The sequence below is a fragment of the Coptis chinensis genome, chromosome 1 (genome assembly GCF_015680905.1).
Source record: "Coptis chinensis isolate HL-2020 chromosome 1, ASM1568090v1, whole genome shotgun sequence".
In the NCBI taxonomy this organism is placed as follows: domain Eukaryota; kingdom Viridiplantae; phylum Streptophyta; class Magnoliopsida; order Ranunculales; family Ranunculaceae; genus Coptis; species Coptis chinensis.
In genome coordinates, this window is record NC_141456.1 from 19836764 (window position 1) to 19853227 (window position 16464).

At 36.5% G+C, this 16464-nt stretch overlaps 1 long non-coding RNA gene across 1 annotated transcript; it reads left to right on the forward strand.

Annotated features, from left to right (window-relative positions):
* Positions 1 to 6283: 6283 nt before the first annotated feature.
* Positions 6284 to 8708, forward strand: LOC147522748 (uncharacterized). The gene is made up of 3 exons (XR_015195549.1): positions 6284 to 6418; positions 7349 to 7679; positions 8346 to 8708. It is a non-coding gene; the product is annotated as an uncharacterized LOC147522748 (long non-coding RNA).
* Positions 8709 to 16464: the final 7756 nt, after the last annotated feature.

Consider the following 16464-nt stretch of genomic DNA (forward strand, 5'->3'; position numbering starts at 1 on the left):
TTTATGGGTTTTTGGAAGTTGATAGTGCATCACACCTCGAAAATCGAAGAGTCGGGAACAAATATTGTTTTTCCGAATTCTGTAGAAATTCGGGGTGTGACAAGACCCGATTTCTCAATTTCTCATATTTTGTTTTTGTAGGAAACTTATTCCAAAAATATACTTATTGTTAAGTAAACAAGAAATCAAATTGATATAACAAATATATTATGAACAAACCTTTAGTTCAACGAATGAACTTAATTTACCAAATAAAGATTTGTCTTAAGTTGTTAGGAATATACAACTTAATCGTACTTACTCTTTACCAATTACCAAACTATACAAATCTTTTGTCTTGTACGTGTCTTGTACTTCTTAGTTAAATCTGAGCCTAGTGTAGATGCACTGTCCTTAAGACAGATTAGATTTTCCCTCTCACGAGTGCTTAAAGGTTGATGAGAAACTGTCTCCCAAGATAGAAAAATTTCCTTCTATAGAAAGCTAGCACTTCAATTCTATAGAATCAGCGAACACCACATAGTATTTGACTAAAAACAGAGAGAGAAGAGAAATATCAGAACTCTGTGTGATATGGTGTCTTTCTCTCTAAATTCATCCACTATTTATAGGTGAGTGGTGCATCTTCGAAACAACACCATAACTCTTGAGAAAAAGTAAACAACTCTTTGAGAAGTCATATGTTTTGAAATGACATACTATTTCGGCATAAAGTACTGTTTCGAACTAGTGCCTATTTCGAAAGGTCACACCTTTTCGGCATGATGCATTGTTTCGAACCAGTGCACATTTCAAAAGGTCACACCTTTTCGGCATACTACACTGTTTCGAACCAGTGCACCCTTTTGAAAATACGAAACTTTTGACTGCGCAGTGCAGTTTTCTATTTACCCTTTTACTGTTCACCTTCTTCTCTAATGATTCTCCACAACTGATCATGGCTTCCTAGTCATAGTTTTTCATATCAAAACAGTTACACATGATTTAAAACATCTACCATCACCAAATCATCAAAAGAAAGCATGTTAACTTAATATAATAACTTAATATGTAAACCTACGCATGAATCGTCGTAATTCAAATCTCTTTAACATCTAGTCTCTACTTATCATCATATGAACAGCACAAAAGCACAATATATCATGTTTCTACTAAGAACATAAATTCTAACTCACCTTTTTAAAACAAAAACGAAGACAACCAAAAATAGAGGCAGTTACAGCGAGCCAACGTGTTTTTTTTCCCCTCCTCTTCGTATTCTTCTTGTGGGAGAGAAAGGAGAGAGAGATATGTGAGTTTTTTTTTTGTTATTCTCCACGATGTTCTCCTATTTTAACTAGACCAAATTTTGAAAACTCTACTTTCTATATTTACTAAATTACCAAAAAAAAAACTTATATTAGTATGAAAAATGCGGGCGTTATAGTACCAAATACAATAATCTAATTGACTGTCATTATGTTGTCATGTGACGGTGATAAGGATGGTAAAGAAGTGTTGTTACAGGCGAACAAGTATTTTACATAGTAGGATGTGTTGTTGGGTGCAACACAATATCTTAGATATAAATTCAAATACTACACATATATAACGTTCGGCCTAAGGGTCTCAAATACCCTCTCACAATATTCAATATCTTCAATTCAAATAGGATAATGCATATAGTAAGACCTTTCCGGCATGATATAAAAAAAAAACTAGATATTAACACGTACTTGATTTTCCAGCCACTTTAAATAATTAAAACAATACATGTCATTATCTTAAAACTGTAAATTACATCTCTATTTATCTAATTTCATTAGGTTTTGGATTTTCAACCAAAAAGGTTAAGCAAGTATATATAAGTTTAATCACTCCATACATTACAACCTGTCCAGAAAATGTGCACCTACAGTCGCCAATGTTTGAGGTCAGTTAACATGTTTTTGACTGTAAGAGTGAACTTAAGTAAGATCAAAGAGTTTTACATCTGTAACTCTAGTTTTTATAGGATTTGAATTCAATGCAAAAGGATATATACTCAATTTTATACACGTATTCGAATGCAACCTATCCAGATTCAGTATCAACATTTAAGATTGATTTCAATAATCTTGATGACAAGATATGCAATTTTGTTAAACACAAAACGTGTAGATTTTTATATCTAGAGTTCATAGGTGTTGGATTCATCCCAATCCAGTCAGTATTGAATTTTATACTATAAATTGTACAAATTCGTTTCCATTTTTTACATCACAGTTGCAAGTCGATTTAAGTAATATTAATGACTAGATATGAAATTCTATCAATTATGAACTTAGTAGACATGTGAATTAGGTATTTGTGGGATCAAAAATGAATTTTTTAGAGCAAAAATACAATGAATATGTCTAAAATTTTGCTCCAGATGGAAAGGAATGGTGACCTCAGTCAATGCTATAGGGTCATTTTCCATAAATTTTGCTCCAAATTTCGTATTTATCAACTCCACAATAGTCTGCATGAAAAAATATTCTCGACGAGTATAGAAAGTATAATAGACATGCTTGACCTCCCATATTATACTTCCTATACTCGTCAAGAACAATGTCTCTTTCATTGTCCAGGTCAGTGACAGATACTTTCCTCTATTAAGCACAGAAAAATAAAACAAAAAGTTCTTAAACTTGACAATTGAAACATATCTCATAATTAACAATGAGAGAGGGAGAGAGGGAGTATAGACCTCATAAATAAATACAGTTCGCAATCAAACTTAGAGTATCGGCTAGAAGATTGGTCAGAACCAAGGTTGCATACTGAGTGTTGTCCAAGCTGGTGGCCCCATTTTGACACTGTCCTAAGAGCATAGATGGATATAGGGGGTAATAAACAAGTTTTTTTTACTTTCCTTTTTGCCCTTATAAAATTATCATTTATCATTTATTTTGAGCCCAAAACCATTAAATAGGGACAAATGTGTCTTTGAATGTTTGATGGGTTAATGAGACAGACAAATAGCCAAATGCCCAAAGCCCAACCGGTTAGTTTGTATAATTCTAATCATCCATAACAAGCCCGTAAGCTCTCCCTATTTTATTTCACTCTCAATTCTTAAACAAATGTCAGACCTCAACAAAAAAAACAAAAAACAAAAAACAAATTCAGAAAGGACTTATGGCGCAATTTGTTGCATGTTTGTCCTAATTATTTGTAAAACTCATTATCATTGTCAATAAAATTTTCAGCTGAAAAAAAACACAAAAACAAAACAAAAAAACAAAAACAAAAACAAAACAAAGTAATATTTTTTACTTTCAATGCTAATCTTTTGTAGTTTTCTCCACATAATAGTATGATTATATAGACTTATAATAACAGTATATGAAGTTAACAATTTGTGGAATTGTTGTAAACTTGTGGATTAGATTATGTAGATAGACATATAGTAGTATCAATTAATGGCTTAAGTGTTCAAGTAGTTAACTTCATCATTCCATATTAAATTTTTAGTAGTCAACGCACTCTAGTTTTGTGAATTGAAATAAATGCATAATTTTGTTGATCTTTATTGTTTAGACTTTCTCACAAAAAAAATAAAATAAAAAATTAACATACTTTTGTTTTTTGGGGGTGGGATGGGGTATGCATATAATCTCACACCCCTAGCTTAGAATCCTGGCTCCGTCCCTGCCTAAGAGGACCCCAACATCTCTCAAACTCTTAACAAATTTATAGTTTTCTCGATAAAAACATAAGTGTTCCACAATGTGGGCCACACCTCTTTCATCCTCGTCCTCGACAACTGATCCAACTTTGAGCACGAGTGCTAAAGAAGTTTTTTCATCCTCTTTCACCCTTGAACTTGAAGGTCTTCCGTATTATGTCTTTTCAAGTTCAACGGTGAGGGAGGCTGAGAAAACAACATTTGTATCGTTTCTCAATAACATGAAATAATGTAGCCCACATAAAATAAATTATGAACAACAAATGAATGAGTTACATAACTTGATATTTCGCGAGAGAAATGAGAAGTGAAGAAAGAAGAGAGGAATGAGAAGTGAATGTAGGCTTTGAGGCACTAACTTTATTTTAGGGCACTGAATGTTCTAGACCCTAGCTAAAAGTAAGACCAATTTCTTTTTATGACGCTATGACCTGACCTAACCTAACCTAGGTCCATAAGATAGATACTGGTCTTGGTGGTTTAATTGGAATCAGTCACTTGTTAATTGTTATATATCAACAGATGGTACACTCCGTAATTACTAGGCCTCATCTACATTTTCACTTGTAAATGTATGTTTTGTGCATCAGGCTACATGCAACTATGCATCAACAAATGGTACACTAAATATATACCAGTCAGTGCCGGCCCTGAGACAAAGCCACACAAGCAAGTGCTTTGGGCCCCCATTATTTTGGCAAAATAAGGGGCCACCAGTCCACCACTAGAGTCTACTGAAACAATTTAACGCACCTTGCAATATACACTAACTAATAAAAACAATATAATTATAGGCTTAATCGAAGCTTCTATATGGCTAATGAAATTATTAAATCCACTTGCTATTTCACAGATTATGAAGTCAAAAGATGCATAAAATCTTATTTGTTACATAAAACAAAAAAGAATTCGACTAAAAAGAAGAGAAAACAAATAATAACACGAGGCAAAAAATGCATCGATTTTTGTTTTTCATGTGTGAATGGACGCATATAGGGCCACATTTTAAGAGTTGGCTTCAGGCCACCAGAAACTCAGAGCTGGCGCTGATACCAATGGTAAAAAGCCTCTCCTGCGGGCTATCACTACACCAAAAGGGTGATTTAGTAACGCACTCCTTTTTCACTTAGTAACGTTTTTTCACCGTGACACACTTATTAACGTTTAGAAAGCGTAACTATGTAAAATTTTCCGTTACTTAATTTCGGATAATTATCGAAATTAATTTGTCACGGTGAGCTAACACACTGATACCGTTAGAAAAAACAAATCAGAAAAATAAAACAGTCCAAAACCAAACGATGTCGTACTCATCTCTCTCACTTTCTCACTTTCAGAGGGCCGAGGTGTGCATACCTCAAACCTAGACTACCTGATCTAAAAAGAATTGAAGGTAAGTTTTTTGTCTTTTTAGGGTTTGGAAAATTTAGATTTTTTATTTTTGCTTCTTCCTCTTTGGTTTTTTAGTTATTAGTAAAGATATTTCAATTCATTATTGGTGTTGGGTTTAATTGGATTTCGGATTTTTGTTTTAGAACGAGGTAGGGTTTTGTCAATGGTACGCTCAACATTTCAAATTGGGTCAATTAATTTTGCTAACGGGAATTTGAACACAAGCTAGTGTGTTGGTTATCTCTTAATATTCTCTAAATATTTTAAATTGTTACATAAAAATTATGTCATTGTTCAAAAGTTTTAATTTTTACTATATTTTCACCCTTCGCAGATCTTGTTTCAATCTCTTGGTTCGAGGGAAAAAGGTATGAAAACGGTGGATTTTAGAATTTTGTTGTTAGCTTTAGTGTGTATTCCCAATAGATTTTTCTTGTTGATCTCTGATTAACATGGTTGCAGACTTGACGCGTAAACAGTGATAAAATAATTCTACCTCCTGAAATAGGCAGCAAACATTATCTACCTTACCTTTAGATATGGGCATAGAGTCGTAGACACATAGTTATGTAATCTGCTATGGCTTATAAGCCACCATTGCTTGATGCTATAACCGTGTGAACTACAGAATTATGAGGCATTACTTGGAGTCACTCTGTTCAGATATGTGGTCTCATACAATTATTAGTGTACTAACAATGGCAATGTTAGATCAATGATATGTACTTTTGTTAGCACCCATCTTTTATGATCCTTAACTTATTTATCTAATGTATGCTATACAATTTGCTTGAAATGATTATAGCTAGAGTTTGTTGTCTCGTGTCATTGAATTAATCATATTTCTTGTATTTGTTTCTTTACCAACAAAAAGGAAAGAAAATATATACTTTATAGGTCTTAGTCTTAGTTTGCTTTCTTTGCAGCTGCCATGTTAACCATTGCACTTATATGTCGTGTTAATTCATTAATTTTTTTTCCTGCAGTCCAGTCCACTGATCTAGATGTTTTCTATTCATAAGCCTGCTTAGATAGATTTTGAAGATACATGGCCTCTTCTTATGAAATATAGATTTTTGTTCATGAAGCAATGCAAGTAGATTGAGGTTTTGAATAACAAATCTGCTGCCCAAGTATTCATGAAAGGACTCACTGTGTATTAGTCATAAACTGTAACACTTGCATTTGAGCTTCGCGAGGGTACTTTTTTTCAGCATGGGCATGTTGCTAAGCCATATATGTCATGGTTTTGTCTAATGGGTGTTGTTGTATTGCATTTCACATTTCAGGGATTTATCTTCTAATGATCTCATTGAACCTGTGCCTAAGCTTAAGGTATTTCGTATAATATCTCTTTGTTGCATTTAAACGTTTTGTAATAGTCTATAGTCAGCAAATTGGGATGAACGGTCTATGGGGTAGTTGGCAGAATGTGGTTAGTGATAGTAATTGCTTCTAATGTATTATAGTTGCACAAAATTACATGTGTACACACATCATTTCTCTTATTAGAGGACTATATTGATCACAAGGTTTCAAGAAATTTAGAATTTATGTGGTGTAGAATTTATGTATTCGTTCTTTGTTCTTATTGTTTGAGTTATGACCTTTGATATATATCATTTTCTTGTATGTATGAGTACTAATTTTTTGTAACGCATGTATACCCCCATACTGATACGATATCAAAACTTTTGAAATGTTGAATGTTACTTAATGTATAACTCCAAATTTCATAAAGTTTTTGAACCTTGAGATCCTAAGGTGATTAAATATTACTTGTGTGTTTGTGGTAGCTGCAACGTGCTCGTGTACATTACTTATATAAACCTACACAGCTAGAATTGATATTGACCAATTCCTTTTTCAACTGTCTCTGCTAGAATTTAAGTATATGCCCCTCGCTCTTTCCTATTCAAGTGTCTCTTGGTCCCTAATCTAACACCTAAGTCGTGTCGTTGATCTTCTGGTACGGTCTTATACTCATGGTTGCCTCTTTTACTTTATTTGAGAACTGAATTAGAGAATGATATAACAAAGTCATGCCTAGGCTATACTACATATATCATTCAGTTTTTTCGTTTTGGAATTTGTTTCAGATTCATGCACATAACAAATTGACCTACACCCTTAGTTGACTTTATTGAGATAATGAAGACTGATGCTAATAGCTGGTAGAGTGTAGTCCTGACTTCAAAACCTCCTACTGTTTTATGTTGGATCATCTATATGTGACCCGGCCAATTCCTATTTGGATCTTTTCAGGAAGGGTATTGGGTGGCATCTTCTCAAAGAATGTGAGGAACTAGTATCTCAAATGAGTACATCAACAAAAAAGTACGTACACTGCAGGATGATTAATGCAGCCCCATTCAACATGTATACTAAAGCAGGTTATACTATCATCAATACAGACAACATCTTGATTCTGTTGACATTGCAGAGGCGGAAGCATTTGATGTGCACGAAATTGCCCGAGAAGTCAAATTTGGAAATTTCAAGTTTTGGAGATACTCCCGTTTTGTTTATTCCTTGGAGGGGGGATCTGCAAAACGAAAAGAAAAAAACAAGTGTATTGCCAACGATGAGTGAAATGGTACCAGCTCTTTTCATTTCCAATGAAATAATCTAGTGTTATTTTCATTTTCGGGTAATACTCTATTCCTCTTGTCATGTCACACATAAATGTTATTGTTGTATATTACAAGTACAATGAGATTCTTTTATTGAACTTTTTTTCTTTAATTACATTTGTCACATCGAAGACGAAAGTAAACATTGTCAGAAAAAAGAAGAAAAAGCTAGGTACAGTAGGTTTTACTCTTGTTGCCATCTATACTGTAGTGTTTTTTTTTCCGATAAACATCTACACTGTAGTGTTGGTCCGGTTTGGGTGTATTTTAAGGATTGCTTAATAATGAATCCTGAGCGAGGTTTTCATTTATAAACTTATAAGTACCAATATCTATGGGATGCAACTCTATACTTCCTCGGTTTGGAAAATTTTTATGTTTCTTCTTTATTTAAGGTAAGCATATACTGACTTCTTGAGTTGAACCTGGAGATGTAGTTTGACATCTTTCAAGATTCTATTCTTCCCATTCTTTGCTTGTTGTTCCTTGTGTCAATATCTTTTGTTATTCCTCTCAAATCAATATATGGTATACTGCAGCACACACATAAGTAGATTGAGAACAAGTAATATAATATCAGTTTCAGTTCCTCATATATGCTTGTTGTTCTACTTATCTCTGGTGTGCAGAAACTGAAGCTCAGGCATTCAAAATCATCTACTGCCCTTTTAATGAGCTAATAGTCTTCGATCTTCACAGCGACAAACATCAAAGAAGACTCCGGCCAGTCTCCCACTACATCAGCTGGAAGTAGGTAAAGAAGAAAAGTTAGTTTTCTTGACTTCTTCAATTTAAGTGGCATATCTATATCTGATGGTTTGTTTTACTCTTAGTACGTTTATAATTCCTACTCTTTAAACTTTTTTCTCTCGATTACAAAATAACCCTACTCTCTCCCTCTAACTCACTCGATCACATGGACAACTATTAATTCTCGGAGATAAGTTGATTACAAAAACTAACATCTCATTGATACATAAGCCTAGGGGAAGAAAAACCCCTAGTAAAGGAAGAAGATGTGACGTGCAAGACTTGGGTTGAAGTTGTTTGTGGTTTATTAAAGTGTTATCGTATGGGATGTTGTTCAGGTGCCAACATTGTGTACTATGTAGGCTTACACACAATGGGATGTTGTGGCCTAGTAAGGTATTAAGATGCTATTTAGGGTGCATTGGTTGTTGTTCTACCAGGGTCCTTTATAGGATATGAGGTTGTTGTGTTACAAGTAGTTATTTTTCAGTTCTTCCTTTATCCTAAAGACCATCGTCTTCTGTAATGTTTTCAGCAAAACAATAATAAATATGATCTTCTATTTGAGTATAGGTCATATGGTGTGCTGTTTTAATTAGCTCTAGTCATTCATCCGTCAACATCGCATCACTTGTTGAACCGAATATGCTGGGCCTTGTGTGTCTATCTGGAAGCAGTCTCAGTGCTGCTCCTGTTGCGTGTGATGCAGAATACAAAGGTACATTATGGGAGAATTATAGGAATCTAATTTATTATTGCTGGATATTTTCTTTGAGAGTCTAACCCTTTAATATTTTCATATTGTTGAACCATTACTTTCATTCCAAGTTTTAATTAAGCAACAAACTAAAATCCTCTAACTAATCCCTTAAGGTTGTAAATCCAGTTGTGAACCTTGTCGAGCCCTAAGGTATGGACGATCCCTTATTCGACCTATCCTACCAACCCACGTGAGTAAGATAACTTGGCTAATCGGACGTTTACGGACTTTGGACTTTGGATTGTGGACTTAAAGGACAAAAAACTGAAATTACAGATTATCAAATGGCGCCGCTGCACGCCTAAGGATTCCGGACATTAAACATAACAACTGGAATACATCATTGGACAACCCCCCCTCTCCTACCCCTTCATCTTTTCGATTTTCATTTATTTTGTGATACTAACGTTTCTTTTACCTGCTTGTACCCATTTTTATTTTTCTGCTAATAGGAAATTTTGAACCAGATCGGAATTCTAATCATTAGCACATTCTAAGAATTCCGTAGGAAGTTGAAGTACTGCATTGATCTCATAGTCCCGGACAAGACTGTACAAGGTAGCATGCGAGACTGACCTAGAGTGTCAGCACTAAAGTTTTCAGGCCTAAGTCACTTTCCTTCTCAGTGCTATTTTGGACTCTTTGGACTTGTTTATCCAACTTCCAGTACGTTCACAAGCTCAGGAGTTACTTCAATCGTTTTATTCTCATAGGTAAAGTTGCGGGACGCCAGGTTTCACATTCTTAAACTCCTTAAACTTTGTCGAGGAAATTAATTCATTGATATAACCTATTTTACATCGAATATTTGTATGTTGGCATGAGAACTTTTTTCATGGTTAGAAATATTCCTAAGTATGTGTGGTTCGTCATTTGATGTTAATACGGTTAATATGATTCGAATATATTTGGATGTCTACGTGATTTCAAACCACTTTCTTAGATTATTTTTGTATGTGTATGTTACATCTATTCACGTACACGGTATTACTTTGCATGAGTTCGTTCTCGATATTCCCGTAGCTCACATATAGTTGCACGTGTAGGTTTTATTTTATGTATGCGTAGCTATATATTATTACATGCATAGGATGTGTACTATTCACGTTTGAGTAATATAGGGTTGCCTGTGTACCTCTTCTGTGTATAACTAGCATGTGTTTATTGCATGATTAGAATATTAATTACATGATTAGTCATCTATTTTGGCATTTCTCGTTTTTATTTGCATGTTTAGTAATAGCATGTGTTTTCCCCCTTTCTCCATAATACATTAATTACATAAATTAAAAAAATACAAAAAATAAAAATAAATAAAAAAATAAAAATCCTAATAATAAAAATTTCATCATAATCATATTAATAATAATCGCATAATACACCATCATAAATCATCATCCTATTCCATCAGTGTCTAGCAAACGTGAAAGATTGAGGTTACATAATTAAGGAATGTGCTAGCATGGAAAACCTCCCTCAATTCTCTCATGTGACCTGGCTGTTGAAATATTCACACGTTATCCTAGCTTACCTGCTCACGTTAGCAACAACTCAGGAAAATATGGTTCACCTCCATCCTTCCATAATAACTAATCCTCATGTCATAATTCGTTCCTTATGAGCCTAGAATTAAAATTTGTGTTTGCATGAGACGACGGTCTGGTACTAATAAGGAATTAAAACTTACATATCATCGTCGGAAATACGATAAACAACTGTATAAGTTATCCCCTAGACAGAGTTCTTCCTCCGTAAATCAACCTCGTCAAGTATCTCAGTTGCCATCATCTCCCATAGTTATGGCCCAGGAAAATCCCACAGTAGAGAAGCCCCTTTCGGACTTCTATATTGCCTTACAGGAAAGACCTGCTTCCTGCATTAAACTCGCTGACATTGCTGGAGATTTTCGCATTCCGCCAAACGTTTCCGGTTTGTTACCTTGTTTACCATGGTCTAGACCATGAAAAACTGTATAATCACCTTCGTCGGATTTAGCAAGTGGCCACCACTTTCCACCATCCGACCGTTACTAACGAACAAGTCTTGCTTAGGTTATTTCCCTTCACCTTAGCTGATAAAGCATCAGTTTGGCTTGCGGGCGAAGCGCCGCAATCCCTTGACACATGGGCCAAACTCGTACAAGCATTCATGATAAAGTTCTATACTCAGAAGAAAACTACAGAGATGCTTCAGAAGATTCAATTCTTTCGTCAGCATCCCCAGGACTCCTTTACGGAAGCATGGAGCAGATTTATTGATCTACTTCTAGAATGTCCCCATCAACAACTCAACACCGCTGTCTTAGTCTGGTCATTCTTTAATGGTCTCTCTGACTATCAAAATGAAACATTAGATATCATGAACGGCGGTTGTTTCATGGACAAAGGCATTATTAAAGCATACACCTTTCTCGAGAAACAAGCTTCACAAAACAACCATTGGGGTAACACTGATTCTTCCAGATCTTCTAAACACAATCCTACCAAAGTTACGTCTATGTTCGAGGTCAAACCCGATCCAGAATTAAAAGCCACCTCCTCCGGGTTTCAACAACCCTCCTGTACGGCCATCCATGAACTACAATTCCTACGGTTAAGGAAATCCTCCGCAATTCCCACAAGGGCAAAGTCAGTTTCCCAACATTGCCAATATAGGGTACCAAAACAACCGCAGCCTTGTTCCCGCTAATCAAGGTTATGGCAACCAAAATCAACCCGTAAATAATAACCGTGAACTTGTTCCTGCTACTCCACTGGGACAATCCACTACCGATAAAACAGCTGAAACTTTTTTGACTTACATGAATCAACAATCTCAAATCCTAACATCTATCAAACAGTCTCTTTAGCTGATAGCACAGGATAAAAGTGAAAAGGGCGTGTTTCCTGGCCAAGCAGTTCCCAACCCTAAGCCCACAAACACTGCCTTTGAACTCACCAATGCACCAGGATCAAATAATCCTAGCCAGGGTGAGCTGAATGCCATCGCCACTCTTCGTTCTGGCCGAACTGTCGACAATCACATACGTATACCAGACATTAAACTGATGAAAGTTGTGGCTGATGTCCTTCCAACTCCTACCTCACAACCTATAGCGGACAAAGTTGTTACTCCCAAATCTACAACCATGAACTTGGGGAAAGACGCCTCTAATCCATATGAGCGATTCTGCCCAAAAGCTCTGTTCCCTGCCCGTTTGGAAAAGAACAAACCTAACGAGCATTTCGATGAGATCCGAGAAACCTTCAAAAATTTGACCATAAGCCTACCTTTTCTCGATGCACTTAAGCATTTGCCCAAGCATGCCAAGTTCTTGAAGGACATGTGCACCAACAAACGACGAACGAATGTTCCTTATCAAGCATTTCTCACTGAGCAGTTTCCCTCCATTACTGCTACCAATGGTGTGGTTAAATACAAAGACCCAAGTCGACCAACTGTACCATGCACTTTTAGGCAACTGTACAAATACAAGTATACCGCTACCACACTTTTAGACCTAGGCGCGAGTGTTAACCTACTTCTCTACTACTTATTTAAGCAGTTAGGTCTTCATGAATTAAAACCTACCAACATAACCCTGCAACACGCAGATCGCTCCATCAAGTACCCAAATGGCATAATAGAAAATGTCCTAGTCAAGGTCCAAGATTTTTACTACCCCGTTGATTTTGTCATTCTAGATACCGAAGTTGCCTATGACTCCATTCTTATCATTTTAGGATGTCCATTTCTTGCAACTGCTAACACTCTTATCAATTGTCGGGATGATTCAATGACAATGTCTTTCGGGGACCTTTCTGTAGAAGTCAATGTATTCAAGTTAATGAAACAACTTCCTGATCCTGATATTGAGGGTGAGATTAGCATGGTTGATAGTTTGGCACAGGAATATTTCGCAAACTCTTTTCCCCCAAACGAGGTACACTAATTTCTTTCTTTTGATAATCCTAAGTTTGATGATGACTCGTACGTTAAGGATGTCCACGCATTATTAGAGTCAATACCACTATTTGACCCTACTGCTGTATTGCCAACCGATTCAGATGAACCTGACTCACTCTTTTCCATTGAAGAGACGGCCCCTCATGAATCATTGATCCTCACTCCTCCAACTCCGGATTTAAAATCTCCACCCTCTGATTTGAAGTACGTGCATCTCGATCTCGATAGTAGCCACCCTATAATAATTTCTTCTCATTTGACTACCGATGAAAAATATCGTTTCATTCATGTCATTCGTGAACACAGCTCTGCTATCAGTTGGTCCTTAGATGATATCAAAGGAATACACCCTAGTGTATGCACGCATCGCATACATCTAGATGACGGCACAAAGACATCGCGAGAACTGTAATGTTGGCTTAACCCCGCCATGAAGGACGTGGTGAGGGAGGAAGTTTTACGTTTAATAGATGCAGGTATCATATACCCTATCTTTGATAGTGTTTGGGTTAGTCCTGTCCATGTTGTTCCAAAGAAGTCCGACATTACAGTTGTGCAAAATGAAAATGATGAATGCATCTCCACTCGTGTCTCGGTGAAATGGAGAATTTGCATTGACTATCTCAAACTTAATGTCGTAACACGTAAAGATCACTTCCCTCTTCCATTCGTCGACCAGATGCTAGAACGTTTAGCCTGTCATGTTTACTACTGTTTTCTTGACAGCTATTCCGACTACTTCCAAATTGTCATCGATCCTACTGATAAAGAAAAACAACTTTCACATGTCCCTTTGGAACCTTTGCATACAAACGAATGCCTTTTGATCTTTGCAATGCCCCTGGTACTTTCCAACGCTGCATGCTTTAAATTTTCAGTGATATGGTGGAACGTTATATGGAAGTCTTCATGGACGACTTTTCCATTTATGGAAAATCCTTCGATGACTGCCTATCCAACCTTTCTAAAGTGTTAACGCGTTGTGAAGAGAAAAATCTGGTACTTAATTGGGAAAGTGTCATTTCATGGTTACCAAAGGAATTGTTCTAGGTCATGTTGTTTCGAAAGACTAGATAGAGGTTGATAAAGTTGAATTGTTAAAATTGCTTCTCTACCTAACCCCTGAACAGTTTGTGATATCCGTGCCTTTTTAGGCCACACTGGGTTTTACAGGCGATTATTCATTAAAGATTTTTCTAAAGTTGCTCGACCCTTAACCAATCTCTTGCTTAAGGATGCGGTCTCCGACTTCAATTTCAATTGCAAAAAAGTTTTTGAAACTCTAAAATTGCCTGACTACCGCTCCCATCATTCAACCCCCTGATTGGTCTCAACCATTCGAACTGATGTGTGATGCTAACGACTTTGCTATTGGCGCCGTACTATGCCAACAACGTGATGGCAAACCTGTTGTCATTTACTACACTAGTAAAACTCTTAATGACGCTCAACGTAATTACACAACAACTGAGAAAGAGTTCCTAGCTGTTGTCTATGCTTTGGATAAGTTTCGCCCTTACCTGGTCGGATCTTCAACCATCATATATACTGACCATGCCGCACTTCGGTACCTACTTGCGAAAAAGGATGCGAAACAGCGGTTGTTCTGCTAGATCCTTCTCTTGCAAGAATTCACCCTAGAAATCAAAGATAAGAAAGGAACCAAAAATGTGGTGGCCAACCATTTATCAAGGTTGGTTGGTGACATTGATAGTGATTCTGACGCCATCTATGATTCCTCCCCAGATGAGCATTTGTACTCCATTTCTCCTCTCCATGGTACGCGGATATCGTTAACTACCTAGTTACTGAGGAAGTTCCTTCCTCTTGGTCATGCCCTAATCGTAAAAAGTTTTTATCCACTGTAAAATATTATATTTGGAATGACCCTTATCTCTTTAAGTATTGTTCCGACCAACTCATTCGTCGCTGCATTCCCGACTGGGAACACACTGACGTGTTATCTTTTTGCCATGAACAATCTTGCGGTGGTCATTTCAGTGGGAAGAAAACTGCGGCCAAAGTTTTACAACGTGGTTTTTACTGGCCTACCCTTTTTTGCGATGCACACGAACATTTCAACGCAATATGATGCCCCTAAATCTCATTTTAATCGTGAAATTTTTTTATGTTTAGGGCATTGATTTTATGGGACTCTTCCCTACTTCTCAAGGTTTTATCTCCATTCTAGTCGCTGTGGACTATGTGTCCAAATGGAATGAGGCACTCACATGTCGCTCAAATGACTATAAGACTGTCGTGAAATTTATAAAAGAAAATATTTTCTCTCGTTTTGGCGTCCCCAAAGCTATCATCAGTGATGGGGGGTACATTTTTGTAATAATTTTTTTGGGTTTTTAATGAAGAAATATGGAGTTACTCACAAAGTTGCTACTCTGTATCACCCACAGACAAATGGCCAAGTGGAAGTCTCCAATAGAGAGATAAAGTGCCAGGAAAAACCACATTGTAAAACTTTGGCCACAGTTTTCTTCCCACTGAAATGACCACCACAAGATTGTTCATGGCCTACCCTTTTTCGCGATGCACATGAGCATTTCAACGCAATATGATGCCCCTAAATCTCATTTTAATCGTGGAAATTTTTGATGTTTAGGGCATTGATTTTATGGGACCCTTCCCTACTTCTCAAGGTTTTATCTCCGTTCTAGTCGATGTGGACTATGTGTCCAAATGGAATGAGGCACTCGCTTGTCGCTCAAATGACCATAAGACTGTCAAAAAATTTGTAAAAGAAAATATTTTCTCTTGTTTTGGTGTCCCCAAAGCTATCATCAGTGATGAGGGTACACATTTTTGTAATAAATATTTTGGGTTTTTAATGAAGAAATATGGAGTTACTCACAAAGTTGCTACTTCGTATCACCCACAGACAAGTGGCCAAGTGGAAGTCTCCAACAGAGAGATAAAGTCCATTCTAGAGAAAAATGTAAATCCCTCAAGAAAAGACTGGTCTCTTCACTTATCGGATGCCTTGTGGGCATACCGAACGGCTTTTAAGACACCTATAGGGATGTCTCCTTACCGCATCGTTTTTGGAAAACCTTATCATCTGCTGGTTGAACTTGAGCATCGTGTTTTATGGGCCATCAAAAGCCTCAATTACAATATCAGCGCGGTAGGCGAGAAGCAAAAACTGTAATTAAATGAGCTTGAGGAGATTCAGAATGATGCTTATGATCTCTCAAAATCCTACAGGGCTAATATGAAAAGAGTGCACGACAAGCACGTTTTGCGTAAAAATTTCAAAATTGGCCAAAAAGTTTTACTTT